The 13,244-nt window shown below is 36.3% G+C and overlaps 1 long non-coding RNA gene across 2 annotated transcripts; it reads left to right on the top strand.

The window, feature by feature from the left end:
* The first annotated feature begins 2,684 nt into the window (after positions 1 to 2,684).
* LOC116405867 lies at positions 2,685 to 12,387 on the top strand. 2 transcript variants are annotated; one of them, XR_004218945.1, is made up of 4 exons: positions 2,685 to 2,822; positions 10,410 to 10,468; positions 10,576 to 10,763; positions 11,868 to 12,387. It is a non-coding gene; the product is annotated as an uncharacterized LOC116405867 (long non-coding RNA). The 2 variants fall into 2 exon arrangements; XR_004218944.1 differs by lacking the exon at positions 2,685 to 2,822 and adding an exon at positions 6,977 to 7,121.
* Positions 12,388 to 13,244: the final 857 nt, after the last annotated feature.

The raw sequence follows: 13,244 nt of genomic DNA, 5'->3' as shown, positions 1-13,244 counted from the left end.
GTAAACAATATGCTTGAATAAATACCTTTAAACAATAACACCCTTGAAAGACTTTTCATAACATAACTTAAACATTTTATCATAAATCCGTCATAAATCATGACTTAAGAACATGCTTGAAATCACTTTAAATAAAACATTTTCCACTCATAGATACAAGCTCAAATCCTTGGTTTATAAATTTGTATGATCTTCTCATGTCCTGAAATAATGGTAAAATAGTACAATTAATTATCTTTTGCCAATAAAATATCAAAAGTATACTTAAAAAACACAAAAAATTACCAAAAATAGCTCAACACGCAATATGACACTGCCTGGCACGAATGGGTGGGTAGTAGGGCCTTGGTTGGGCGCTGACTACTGTGTGTGAATCTCACAAGAGGCTTTTCACGCGTGTTGGGCATGCCCGCGTGCTAACCTCACACACAAGCACATTGTGAACCTCACATGGTTGCGTGCTTGGCATTTCGTGTAGCCCTCCTCGTGTGCATTCTTGGCTAGTGCATTTCTTGTGTCACAATCGCGAGCTTTCAAACACGAGAGGAGCGATTATGTTGCACTTGTTTTACGTAGACAACAAGTTAGCTGATCAAAATCCAGAAACCACGGACAAACACATGATACGATGTAGCCTCTCTTCACGTTCTTAAGAAAATGTTTTATAAAACGTGAGGAGAAAGAAATTCAATGAAAATATCGTTAAAGCAAGCATTGAAGACTGTCAATTGCAAAGAAAAACTTTGATTGCGAAGAGTGCAACAAGGCTTGGGCAGGAATTCAACTACTATGTCCCATCTATAGTACATTTTAGACTTTTTTAGTTCTGGTAGGCTTGCATAAGAAAAAGCCAAGTCACACCCAAGGTTTATGACATAAAAAGGAAAGCAAAAAGTAAAACTAAATACAAAACATAAAAACAATGTAAATTGGGGTGTTTGGGCATGCGGCCATAAGTAAACAGCGCCTTGGACAAGCATGCTTGTTACATTCTCCCCCACTTAAACAATTGACGTCCCTGTCGACTGGCGAAGCTAGAATTCCTCGATCTTCTTCTTTCACGCTCCAAGGTCTTCAGCACATTCCTAACGTGTTTCTTCCACATGGAGGTTCTTTCACTTCAGTAGGAATTCATGTATCTTCTTCATGGGTATACCCTTCCTCACTCTCTTAGGAAGGATTTCTTCCATTTCTTTATCGTCTTTCTGCTTTAGGTCACTAGATGACCATACACCATTGTTGCACTACTGGTCATCTGGATCTTGATGGTAAGGTTTCAAGTTGCTCACATGAGCTACTAGATGATTTTTTATCCATGCAGGCAACGATACCCTATAGGATGCATTTCCAATTTTCTTCAGAACTTCAACAGGCCCTTCGTATTTTCTGGTGAGATGCTGATGTTGATGTCCTCTAAATCAAATTTGCTTTGCTTTAAACTCTATGAAGAGTTGGTCTTCCGCTCAAAACTTGAGAGGATGATGCTTCTTATCATACGCTTCGAGACTTTCTCTTAGTATGCTCGAGCGATGTTCGTAGTCTTCTCCCACTTTTTCGTAAAGTTATGAGCTTGAGGATTTTTTCCGGCATAAGGATGATCAACAATATGAGGCAGTATAGGTTGTCTTCCACTCAAGATTTCGAAAGGACTCGTTCTTGTGGATAGACTAGTTTGTGCATTAAAACAAAATTGAGCCACATCCATCAACTAGGCCCAATTCTTTTGTCCAGAATCAACAAAATGTCGTAGATATTCCTTAAGCATACAATTGAATCCTTCAGTTTGGCCATTCGTCTGAGGATGGCAGCTTAAGGATATATTTAGGCGTGTCCCAAGAAGGCGAATAGTTGGTCTAGAGAGTACCAATGAATCTACCATCCCTGTCACTCACAATGCTTGATGGAACTCTCCATAACTTCAAGACGTTCTTAAAGAACAAGTGTGCTATCAGCTCGACAGAACATAGTTTTGTAGTGGGGATGAAGGTGGCGTACTTCGAGAACCAATTGATTATAACCAAGATGCCTCAAAGTCGTTCACCTTTGGGATGTGTAATAAAATCCATGGATTTCGCACATTCAGGGAATTTCAATGTGTTCGACTAACTTTCCAAAGTTACTTTCTCTATTAAAGCCTGAAGCCCCGTATGCTGCAAGAATCAGTGTTGCCAATCGAGGTTGCAACGTTTCAAATGCAACTGATCAGCATACCATTCAAAATTTGAATTTTCAACATGACGAGTTTGTAACTTTAGTGCCCCTTGGAGAAGAAAATGAAATTCAGGGTATGTGTAATTCAGGTTTTGTTCCACAAGATAGTACAATTTAAATTATTCTCCATATGTTGCTTAATTATCTCATAACGGTTTGCTTTCTTTTGCAGAAATAGAGAACAACACGACAACTAGTATTGAAAAATTATCCAATACTCTTGGTAATTTGGATGAGACACATTGTTCTTGCTCTAAACATAGCGCAAAGAGAGTTTGGGAAGCATTACTTTCTTCCCTGAAGTCAAAGAAAGTAAAAGGAGTCAATCTGGACCATTTCCATTCCCACTCTAACAAAAATCTTGATCCTAAAAGTGATGTATACGATACCTGCTCTCCAGGATGCTCTTTAGCCAATTCAAAGCATGAGATTTTATCAAGTATTTATCCTAAAAATCCAACCAATCAGTGTACACAAAATTCTGTCAAGAATTTGGAAGTGTAAATGTGGCATCAGAGGACCTCAATTCTGAAGAGAACACATTAGGAAAATCATTTAAAATTATGCTGATGAACATTGCAGACGAAACTAAGAAAACTCAGCTCATGAAGGTACGGTACCAATTTATAGTCTTCTAAAATATTCATCATTCATGTTTCTTTTATGAGATTTTCTATTGATGGTATTGAAGTTTTATATCCTTGGCTTAGTATTCTTTAAAGGGGTGTTTGGCACAAGGAGTGGTCCAAGAAGTTGTGAAATCTAGAAAGTTTTGAACTCTTAGGGCCTAGGACATACGAAGTCAATAAGGCATAAAATTGAAATTTTCTTGTCGGGAGTCCACAAACACTTTTGGCCAAACAAAGAGCGGAAAACTCCACACTTCCCTAATCCTACTCTTCCAGCTCCTTGGCTCATACAGCCTCTACGATCTCTAAATACTGATAGGCCCATGGTAGTGAAGGTGTACACCCGTAGGCACAAGAAAGGATTCAGGAGAGGAGGATGGGAAGCTGTATTTGTTGGTCTGAATGTTGCTAGTTAAGGGGGCCATGAGTCTTTTATGCTTTCATATAAATGCTATTATGATTGTTTGGGGAGGGTATGTTTTGACATACCTTGTATTAGGTTTCTTAGAATAATTGGGAGAGCTAGAGAAGCTTTTGATTCCTTCCCTCCATTATTGACAAATAAAATTGAGGTTAAGGCTTATCATATACATACCCAGTCATTGAACTTCTCCATATTCCTTAAGAGGCTTGGCTTATTTGGCTGGCTCTACTCATGTAGGATTTCGAAAGGCGAATCTGACATCCTGCCAAAAATGATTAATCAGTTTCTTTAACTGTTGAACTTTTAGGTTGTATACTAGCAAGCACATGAAGTTTAGGGATTCAATCTTTATATTATTTTTAAGAGTTATTCAATATCCCTACCTAGAATAGACAAATGAAGCTTGAAACTACCCATAATATTAATGATGTTGTTTAATTATGACATTTTGTTATCGGTCTTTCTAACTTACGAATATCCATCTTCTGATATGTGTTCACATGCATATTTTATGGATGTAGATTTTATAGTATTTCTTTATTTATTTTATATGGCATTAGCTGTATACTTTTTTATAAAATATTAATATAAATATTAAACCACCGATTCACCAAAAAGTTTAAGCTGGTGGTTGAAAGAAAATTCAATTATAGCCTTAAGCTTAAGCTACTTTGGTGGACTAGAAAGTATAATCTTAGAAACACTCAATCTGATCAAGTTCTCTGAAGCAAGAATTAAAGTTTGGAAAAATCTTTGCGGATTTTTACCAGCAACTATAGAATTAAAGAGTGAGAACTGAGGAAAATTTTCCCTTAATTTTGGGGATTTTGAACCCTTAGAAGCTCCTGTAATAATCCAATCTGATCTATTTCAAAGTGATTTTTCCAATCCTATTGATTTATGTAGAATAAATTCAGTGATTTTAGATGAAGGGCTCCAAAGTGATGGTCTCCCAGATACCTGAATTTTCTCAAACAGAATGCCCCATCCATCTCAAGAAATCCTTTCGAAGCACTTAGGAAGTTGGATGATGAAGAAGAAAACCTTGTTCGACCGGAAAGAGTTTCAGACCTTGAATCCTCGCCGGAAAAAATAATTTTCAGAAGGCAAAATTCACATTTAGAAGGGAAAAGACTTCAACAGAAAAGAGAGAAAAACAGACCTTGAAAGTAGAAAAGGCAGCCAGCCGGTATTTTATTATCTCAAAAAATAGCTCACCTAGCCCTCCCCAACCAGATTTTTTCAAACTTAATGTATCTGCAGACATTTTAAAATCTGACACACAGATGGTAGGCCCCAAGAATTTTATTAATCAGAATACCAATGGCTTTTGGTATTCTGACGAATTGGAGGAAGAATCAGAGTCCTCTCCTCCATCAAGGAACTTCACTTGCTGGCCATCTCCTGTTTTCAGTTCTCAACCAAAATTACCAGCCTCTCCCAAGACTAAAATATCCTCTGCAATGAAAGCTATTCCAATACATGCCAAAAAATTTATGAGCACCTCAAGACCTATACCAAAGGGAGAACTTCTTTTCGCAACATTTGGATGAGCTTGGCTAATTCTGATTTATTAGAGGAAAGTTGTGTGAAGATACAAATTCCAAATTCAGTTGGCAAAAGGTCAGTACTGCCTTCCTCCTTAAGTAATAAATTTTCTCAATCCTCCTCCAAACTTTTTGGTTCATTCTTTAATTTTGTGCAAGATACTTCTTGTCTCAAAAAAGTTGAGAACCTAGAAGATGAATTCATGGAAGTTGAATCAGTCACCAGTTTAGTAGTAGTGCAGAATTTGAACCAGTTGAGGAAGAAATAATTCAATCAGAGACAGAGAAACAAGAGGACATTGACTCTCTTGGTCCAGATTTTATTAAATTGTTTTCCTCCCCATAAAAAGAAATTTTGTGCAGGTCAGCAAGTATCCTTCCCCCTCAAGAGTTGGTTCCTTTCTTGGCAGCATGTGAAATTGAATTGATATAAGGCAGAGGTAGCAAAGATGGAGATTATATCATGGAACACTAGAGGATTCATGGGCCATTCGAAACAATTGGCTATTAAAAATCTTTTGAAGAAAGCTAATCCAGATAGAGCATTGATTCCGGAGACCAAAAGAGAAGAGATTGCCAGTTGTATTATAAAGGCACTATGGAGTTTAAAAGGAATTGGCTGGGTCTTTGTTTGAAGCTAGTGGCAGATTAAGAGTTTTGCTGATTATGTGGATAAATATAAGTTGTCGATTATTGAAGTTCGGTCAAGAGAAGGAATGTCATTACAGTGTGGCTTATAAGTTGTTTCAACATTAATTTATAAGTTGTTTGGAAAGGTTCTCGCAGAAAGATTAAAGAAAGTCAGGCCAGGTATTACTTTGTAAGACCTCCTATTATCTATACCTATAAAAGGAACGGTAGAAAGGGAAATTCCTTAGCAACCAATGATGAGAGAATAATGGGAGAGGATCGTGCAGGTGGGGCCCGCCAGGAGGGATGAGAGAGAGAGGTATAAATATGTAATGTTGGGGTAGGGGAGGCTAGGTCTTTTTTGGTTATTTCAAGGAGAGTAAAGGCTGTTGTAGCCTGAGGGTATCCAGCCCCGTATAAAGGAGCTGGGTAAGTTTTCTATGTTGTTCATCCTTTATTTTTCATATCTACTACAGTTGAATGTGTTTTGGCTTTTACATAAATAAAGAATTACAGAGTGCTGCCTCTGTTTAGCCATTTGGTTAGGATATTTTGTGTTTTATTGTTAGAATCCTAACATACTTCTCCATTACAATGTGGCTTTCTGGAAGAGTGCCAAATATTGGATCCTATTTTAATAGCAAAAGAAACTGTGGAGGTCTATAGTATCCGAAAAAAGAAAAGATGGATCATTAAATTAGACCTTGAAAAGGCCTTTAACAGAGTGGATTGGAAATTTTAGAAAATGTAATGCAAAAGAAGATCTTCGACGTAGGATATTGTGATGATCAGAACTTTCGGATCAACCCTCTGCTTCAAACAGTTTTTGCTCAACCAATCAAGGCTTATTCTTCTTTGTTCTCAGCATGCTGCCTTGGATTATGATTTTGCTTTGGAAAGATTCTTTTTATCATTTTGTTTGTCTTTGTTTTTGTGGCTTTTTGTTTTGATCTTGTGTTGTCGCTTTTTGGATGTTTTGAGGGCACTAAGGGGGTGTCAACCTAGTTTGAGATGCCCGGATGCGCCTGTTGATCTTCCCTCTCCCCTTTTGCTCTTTGTATAATCCTCATGTACATTGAGCTTTGTCTCTTTCTTTATATTAATAATAGTGAGACTCGTATCCTTTTTTAAAAAAAGAAAGAAAATTCAATTATATATCACCAACACTCTCCTCACTTGTGGGCTTGAAATATTTGAAAGGCCCAACAACTGGAAATGGATTTTAATTGGGGAGGAAACGACAATGCGAGGCTTGAACACAAGACCTTCTTGGACCACCTGCTCAGATACCATATTGAAAGGGAGACAAATAAACACAGAACTTTATGTGGAAACCTGTGTACCAGGAGAAAAACCACTATATTTTTCTTCTTATTATTTTTTGATGAAAAATACAATAGGTACAAGGGAGAATAAATAGAATATACAGAGGAATAAAAAAGGAAAATATTTAGGAATTAAGAAAAATATTCCCATAAACTTTTCATAAATATTCTAAGATTCTAACAATAAAAAGTTCTATTTATTCCAAATTGTGACTGCTCTAATGTGCAGTTGTTTTCTGATTCAGATGATTGAGGAGCTTGGTGGTTCTCTCACTGCTGATGGGAGTACAAGCACTCATGTCATTACAGGAAATTTGCGGAAAACTCTAAATTTTTGTATTGCTCTCTTTTCAGGGTTAGTCTTGCAACCTTAGACGAACACTCTTCTATGTATCCTTTTGGCCTTTGAATACCGATAATCATCTCATTTGCACAAAAGTTAGCGATTCCATGCACACAAGGCCTTTGTCGTTATTCTTCCATTGCCTCGTAGTTGTGCTTAGGCTGGAAATTGTTGTGAACCTTCTAGATCTAAAAGGGCATAGTTTCTTATTCTACTGCCTGTTTACTTTTAATTAAACATCAAAATCAATTCTTATGTTTGAGTTGGATTGTATCATGCTCTTCCTTCTCAGTTGTTTCTATCGTGATGGTGGGTAGTGGTTGTTAAGACAACCATTAGGCTAATTTGGGTTTCAGGCTTACTTTTCCCATTTTACGTGTAAAATGGCTCAAGCTCACTAATGAAAGATATTTGTTGGCTAGCTAGTGTTTTTATCCTCGATTTCCTTCTTCCCCTAATACATTATGTTATGGAATTTGTTAGATACCTAGATTAGTATAGGGTTGGGGTATAAGGGTAATTAGATATTTAGGAAGTTACTAGTAGTTATTGTGTAAGTGTGGTTACTAGTAGTTATTATGTAAGTGTGGTAACTAGGGTGGTTACATGTTATTATAAATGGAGGGAGGGTAAGTTGGGAGAATTTTGGGGAGTGATATAAGGCTTGGGTGAGAGTACTCAAGAGGGAGGGTTCCAAGTGCTTTATACTTGGTTTTATCTTGTATTTTCTTATAGTTACATTATAATAAATTCAGATCTTGTTCTTGTTAGGAAGTATATGTCTCCAATATTATTTAAATACAGTAGAAGAATTAAAAAGGGTAATATTGACCCACACGAAATATAGGAGAGATTATAGGAGGAGAAAATATCGGAGGAGATCTTTCCCATTAGTTTGTTAGTAAAGCAAAATAAAAGGGAGGAAAGAGGAGGGAGAAAGGGGACAAAATATTCCAAAGAAGTAGAGGCTGCCGTCTTTCGTGCTCGGGAGAAGTAGAGGGTCCAAGTCAAGTTCTTTTTATTGTTTGTTTTGGTCATTTTCATGGTTGCGGTTTGTTCTTAGTTTTTCTTGTTCTTTGTTGTGATCCTCACTGGAGTGTGCCTTTAGGAAGTAGATGTGAGTGATTTTTTATTCTCTATACTGTAATTCGTTGAGGTAATTCAATAAAGTAAGATACACTTGCCGTATATTTACAGTATCTTAACAAATTGGTATCAGAGCGTTTTAACTTGGGAGAACGATAGAGCAGCACAAAAACGGATCGAAGAGAAGTTGGAGACCTCTGATAAGGAAATCTCGGGGATACAAGTGGAGTTACACAAGTTGCTGGCAATTGAATAAAACTTGTTATCCTTGCCAGAAAGCATCGAAAGACTGGTCATCTAGTTGGAAAAACAAGAACGGTTGCTAAATGCATCGAAGGAATAGCAGAAGGATAATTCGAAAATCTCCGGAAGAATGGAAGGATCGTCGAGCAAAGGACCAACGATTGAGAGTATCATCGAAGGTGGAGGTAAGACATTGAAGGAAATCAAGGTAGAAGGTAAAACAAACAACTTTAAAAGGGATGAAAACTCGAACGATCATAGCAAATTCAAGAAGGTTGAAATGCCTGTGTTCAGTGGCACTGATCTGGATTGTGTTTATTTAGAACGGATTGGAATCTTCAGGTCCATAAATCGATGGATTCCAAGAAGTTGCTAAATCCATAGAAGAATCGAGGAAAACGCGATTGCAACGGTTATACAACGAAGGTGAAGAGGATGGCAAAGAGTGACCAAGAAGAAACTATAGAGGAAGGTCGACGAGGATTACCTGTGAGGCTCGAAATGAAGACGCGAGTGGAGAAAAATTTGTTGCTCAAAGAAACACAAAATGGCTGGTTGCAATGGAGAAAGAAGAAGCCGACAGTTACCGGTCTACAGAGGCTCGAGAAGGTGGTCTGGAATAGGGGTGAATCACGTGACGAGGAAGAAGTTGCTGCACACATGATGGTGACAATGACGTGGTAGAAATTGGTAGGAAAGAGGATTAGGACAAAAGTAACAATCTTGGGTTTTACTATTTCAAGTGGGCTTCAACTTACTCTAAATGAGCTTCAACTTATTCTAAATAAAACATTGGGGGCACATCATTTTGTAGATGAAGTGGGTGGAGAGTTCCAAAAATAGGAGGGAAGAAAAACGTGTATGTAGGTGGGTCCTAGGAATGAAACCGGCGGCAATATGATTTTGGTCTTGACGCAACACTTTGATTATGGCCGAGCCCACTAGAGATGAAGAGTTTGAAAATTAAACACTTGTTGGTGATATGCAAAGGGTTAACTAAGACAATGTGTTTTGGAAAAGGAAAATTCAAGTACATTGGGCTGCTTTGTGGGCTGAAGTCAATGGACCTTATTGGAATCAAGAGTTTTTCAAAGCCGAAGGGGAGGATTTCTTTTTCAACATTGAAGAGCAGAATGCTGGGGATTGTTTGCAATTAAAAAGAGAAAAAAAGAGAAAGGGGCCTTGATCATGTTTGTAAGCACACCTTGAGGACAAGGTGTTTTGAAGGATCGGGTAATGTTAGATACTTAGATTATTATAAGGTTAGGGGTATAAGGGTAATTAGATATTTAGAAAGTTACTAGTAGTTATTATGTAAGTGTGGTTACATCTTATTATAAATGGAGGGAGGGTAAGTGAGGGGAGAATTCTGGGGAGTGATCTAGGGCTTGGGTGAGAGTACTCAAGAGGGAGGTTCCAAGTGCCTTATACTTGGTTTTATCTTGTATTTTCTTATAGTTCATTATAATAAATTAAGATCTTGTTCTTGTTTGGAAGTATCCTAACAGAATTCCTCTAGAAGGTCTCATGTTAGCGAATGATAATCTGCGTTAAGTGTGTATTTGTAGGAGTTCTTCTCCCGGGCATCTATGGTTGATATTCTTTACCTTTCAATATATCAAAGCCAAGGATTCTTTTGCATTTCTCTATGCTTTTTCTTTACCCATTTATGCTTTTTTCAGTTATATTTGAGAGTAGTATTTCATTTCTTTCATGTGAAATGTTGAACTTCAGTAGTGTGGAGAGTGGAACGTAATATCTTACCTTTTATATTAGTAAACTTGATTTTAAGCAATGTGTTTTTGAAGATTTTATGTTGTAGAATGTTTTTTGTTCTTCAAGCTACTGTTCTTAACTTTATTTTCTCCTGTTAATGTTCTCAATGATTATCGAGCATATGCATTACCATGTGGCTTCAAGTGTGTCAGTGTGCCCTTGCTCATAATTGCAAATTAATTGCAAATTACTCAGAGCTTGGATTTTCTCCTCCAGTTGGTTAAAGGAAACCTAACGGGAAGGCAGATTTGTTGGTAAGTTCGAATGGCTTGCTAGTATCAAAGCGTAATGTATTTTCTTCCACTTATGTTTTTCATCCTACCTAATTTTTGTGATTGATTAATTCCTTATTGATCTGCAGACGAGTTGCCTTACATACTAAATGATGATGACTACATATCGAAGTATCGAGCCAGCCTAAAAGCTGCAGTTCTCAGGGCAAAAGCATGTTCTTGAGCTTTATTTGAAGGGTATGATGTTTGCATATCAGCTCACGCTCAACCACCACCTAAAACTCTATCCCTGATAGTCAAGTCAACCGGTGGAAATGTAAGTTCTCTGTTATTGTACAAATCTCGAGTACTAGGTTTGGTTCTCTATATTACATATACAACCACTATAATATGGCTATCCTCCCATCTAATGAAGACGTGAAGTTCTCAACAAACAAGCACGTATACGAATTCTAGACATGGGTCAATAAATCATAGACATGGTGACGTGTCATTTTTTTCTAAAAAATATAGGATAGTGCTAGAACACAGTTTTAATATATATAATTTAAAAAGTATGTATCATATTTATATAGAAATTCAAAGTCAATAAGTTTATGTATTTATATGCTTAAAAATAAGCTTGTCCTTCACTCAAAACTTATTCAAAGCCAAGAGTTTAATATGTGTGTGTGACCAATCTTGACCTTTATTGCATTGGAATACTTGTTGTCTAACACATCTACTGTACTAACTAGTGTTCAACACGTGTTCTCCGAGTGTTCCATACATATTGTTTATTGATACACTAGCCAAACTAGAGTGTATGTGCTTCTTAAGTCTTTAATATTTATGTTTGTTTTGATCCTAGGAATTGAGCATGTAATGTAAAAAGTCTATGCACAAGGGGTCATATGGCCATCTCCGTGTTTCTTTAATTATCAAATTTGTTCAAGTTTTTAATTGTCTCTAGATCGAAATTTGGAGTTATTTTTTGTGATTTGGTTTACAAATACATACATTCATGTTTCTAATTATGATTAGATTGTTTTCTGCTTGCAACATTTTATTGTTTAGCTTGTCTTTGATCTTGAACTTACTATTATGTTGATTTAAATTCCATTTTAGCCTTAGAACTTTCAAAACATCCATTTTAATCATCGAGCTTCCAAAACGTAGCCAACTAACGATTTTAGTATTTTGTAAATTATTTTATCAACTAATATTCATTTATCCAATACTCATCGGTCATTTCTGCTATATGTGATTGGAATATATCTCATAGGAATCATTTTGAAAGTTGGGAAAAGATGGAAAATTTTAGGGACTAGAACAAGAATTTGTTTAATATTTTTTGATAGGGTGAATTCTTGCAATTTCCTTGTAGTATATACATAATTTTTTCTCTCATTTGGCAAATTCATTATGCTTGAAAATTTAGGTGATTCATGAGCTAGATAAAGTAAACAACGTATGGAAGACGATCTTTGTGGCTTGTGAGGAAGACGTGGAGGAAGCCTTGGTGGCCGTACAAAAAGGGATATGGACTTTCAACGTTGAATGGCTAATGGCATGTATAATGAGACCAGAAGTTGACCTGGAGGCCCCTCAATTTGCTGAGTCCCTATGAGAAACAAGGTCACCCTAACTTTCAGTTTTGAACAAGCAGCAGCCAGCCATTTCGTCCTTGTGTAAATCCACTCTTTTCTCAACTCACTCTAATTTGGTACATAAACAAACTCTGATCGCTCCATCTCTATATTCATCAGTACATAAAAGACGATAAGTTTATTCATGGAGAAAGTTGGATGTAAGTATGTTTTAGGAATGGTCCTTCATTTAGTAACTTTGGGAATTGTAAAAATGAGGTAATGAAGTTCTATCAAGTTGAATGTTCTTGTTTATGTTGGATGAGACTGATTCTTGGATACCAGAATTAACTTGAAGTACGTGTTTGAGTTCCATTGGAGTGATTAGAGAAAAAATGTTCCTTTAAAAAGGGTAATTTTTTTATGTAGACTTTCTTTTTATTAAAATTGCTTAAAATACAATTTGAGAGTATTTCAATAGCTTTCAAAGAGTTGTCAAACACTTGTAGTTTTTTTAAAATAACATATTTTCAAAATTAATTACTGTAATAGTTAAACAAAAGATTCTTTCCCTTAGAACTTTTAAAGTTTGTCTAGTTACCTCTTAAACCTTTCAATTGTTTAATAGGTCTTTCAATTTTATGTTTTAAGTGTCTATAAATTTTGATTTTTTTTTATTTGTTAGATATAAATCTGAAGAAATGAATAAAGTAGATTTGTAAGTTTAAAATAGTTTAAAAGTTGAGAAATTAAATTTGTAGTTTAAAAAGTTGGAGTAAATAGTTTGTGTTAAGTCGGGTTGTGATATTTTATTTATTTATTTTAATAATAGAAGAGAGGGAGACGAAAACTGCAAACTGAAGGGAGAAGAAGCGGTGGCTGACTTTGTATATTTCTCCTTTCTTTTCAATTTGAGAAAATTTCTTTGCAATTCACTTTGAAAAGGAAATGAATATTTCTCCCTCAGACTTATCTCTCTCTTCTTTTCAATTTATTTTCAATTTTTTTGTGTGCTTCTCACAGTGTATGCATAATCTCTCTTTTCTTCCTTCTCTTTTCCTTCTCCAATCAACTTCACCACCGTCTTCCACCTACACCGAACGTCAAGCAAATTTTTTCCTATCGTCGCATAACCGTTAGCCCGAGTCACTCCAGTTCTGTCACGCCATGTATGTTTAGATCTGAATTGTTCGTTATTTGTGCACCGATCCGTCTCCGTTAGAATTTGA

The sequence above is a fragment of the Cucumis sativus genome, unplaced genomic scaffold (assembly GCF_000004075.3).
Source record: "Cucumis sativus cultivar 9930 unplaced genomic scaffold, Cucumber_9930_V3 scaffold40, whole genome shotgun sequence".
Classification (NCBI taxonomy): domain Eukaryota; kingdom Viridiplantae; phylum Streptophyta; class Magnoliopsida; order Cucurbitales; family Cucurbitaceae; genus Cucumis; species Cucumis sativus.
The sequence above is the reverse complement of the archived record's forward strand: the minus strand, read 5'-3'. Positions and strand labels throughout refer to the sequence as shown.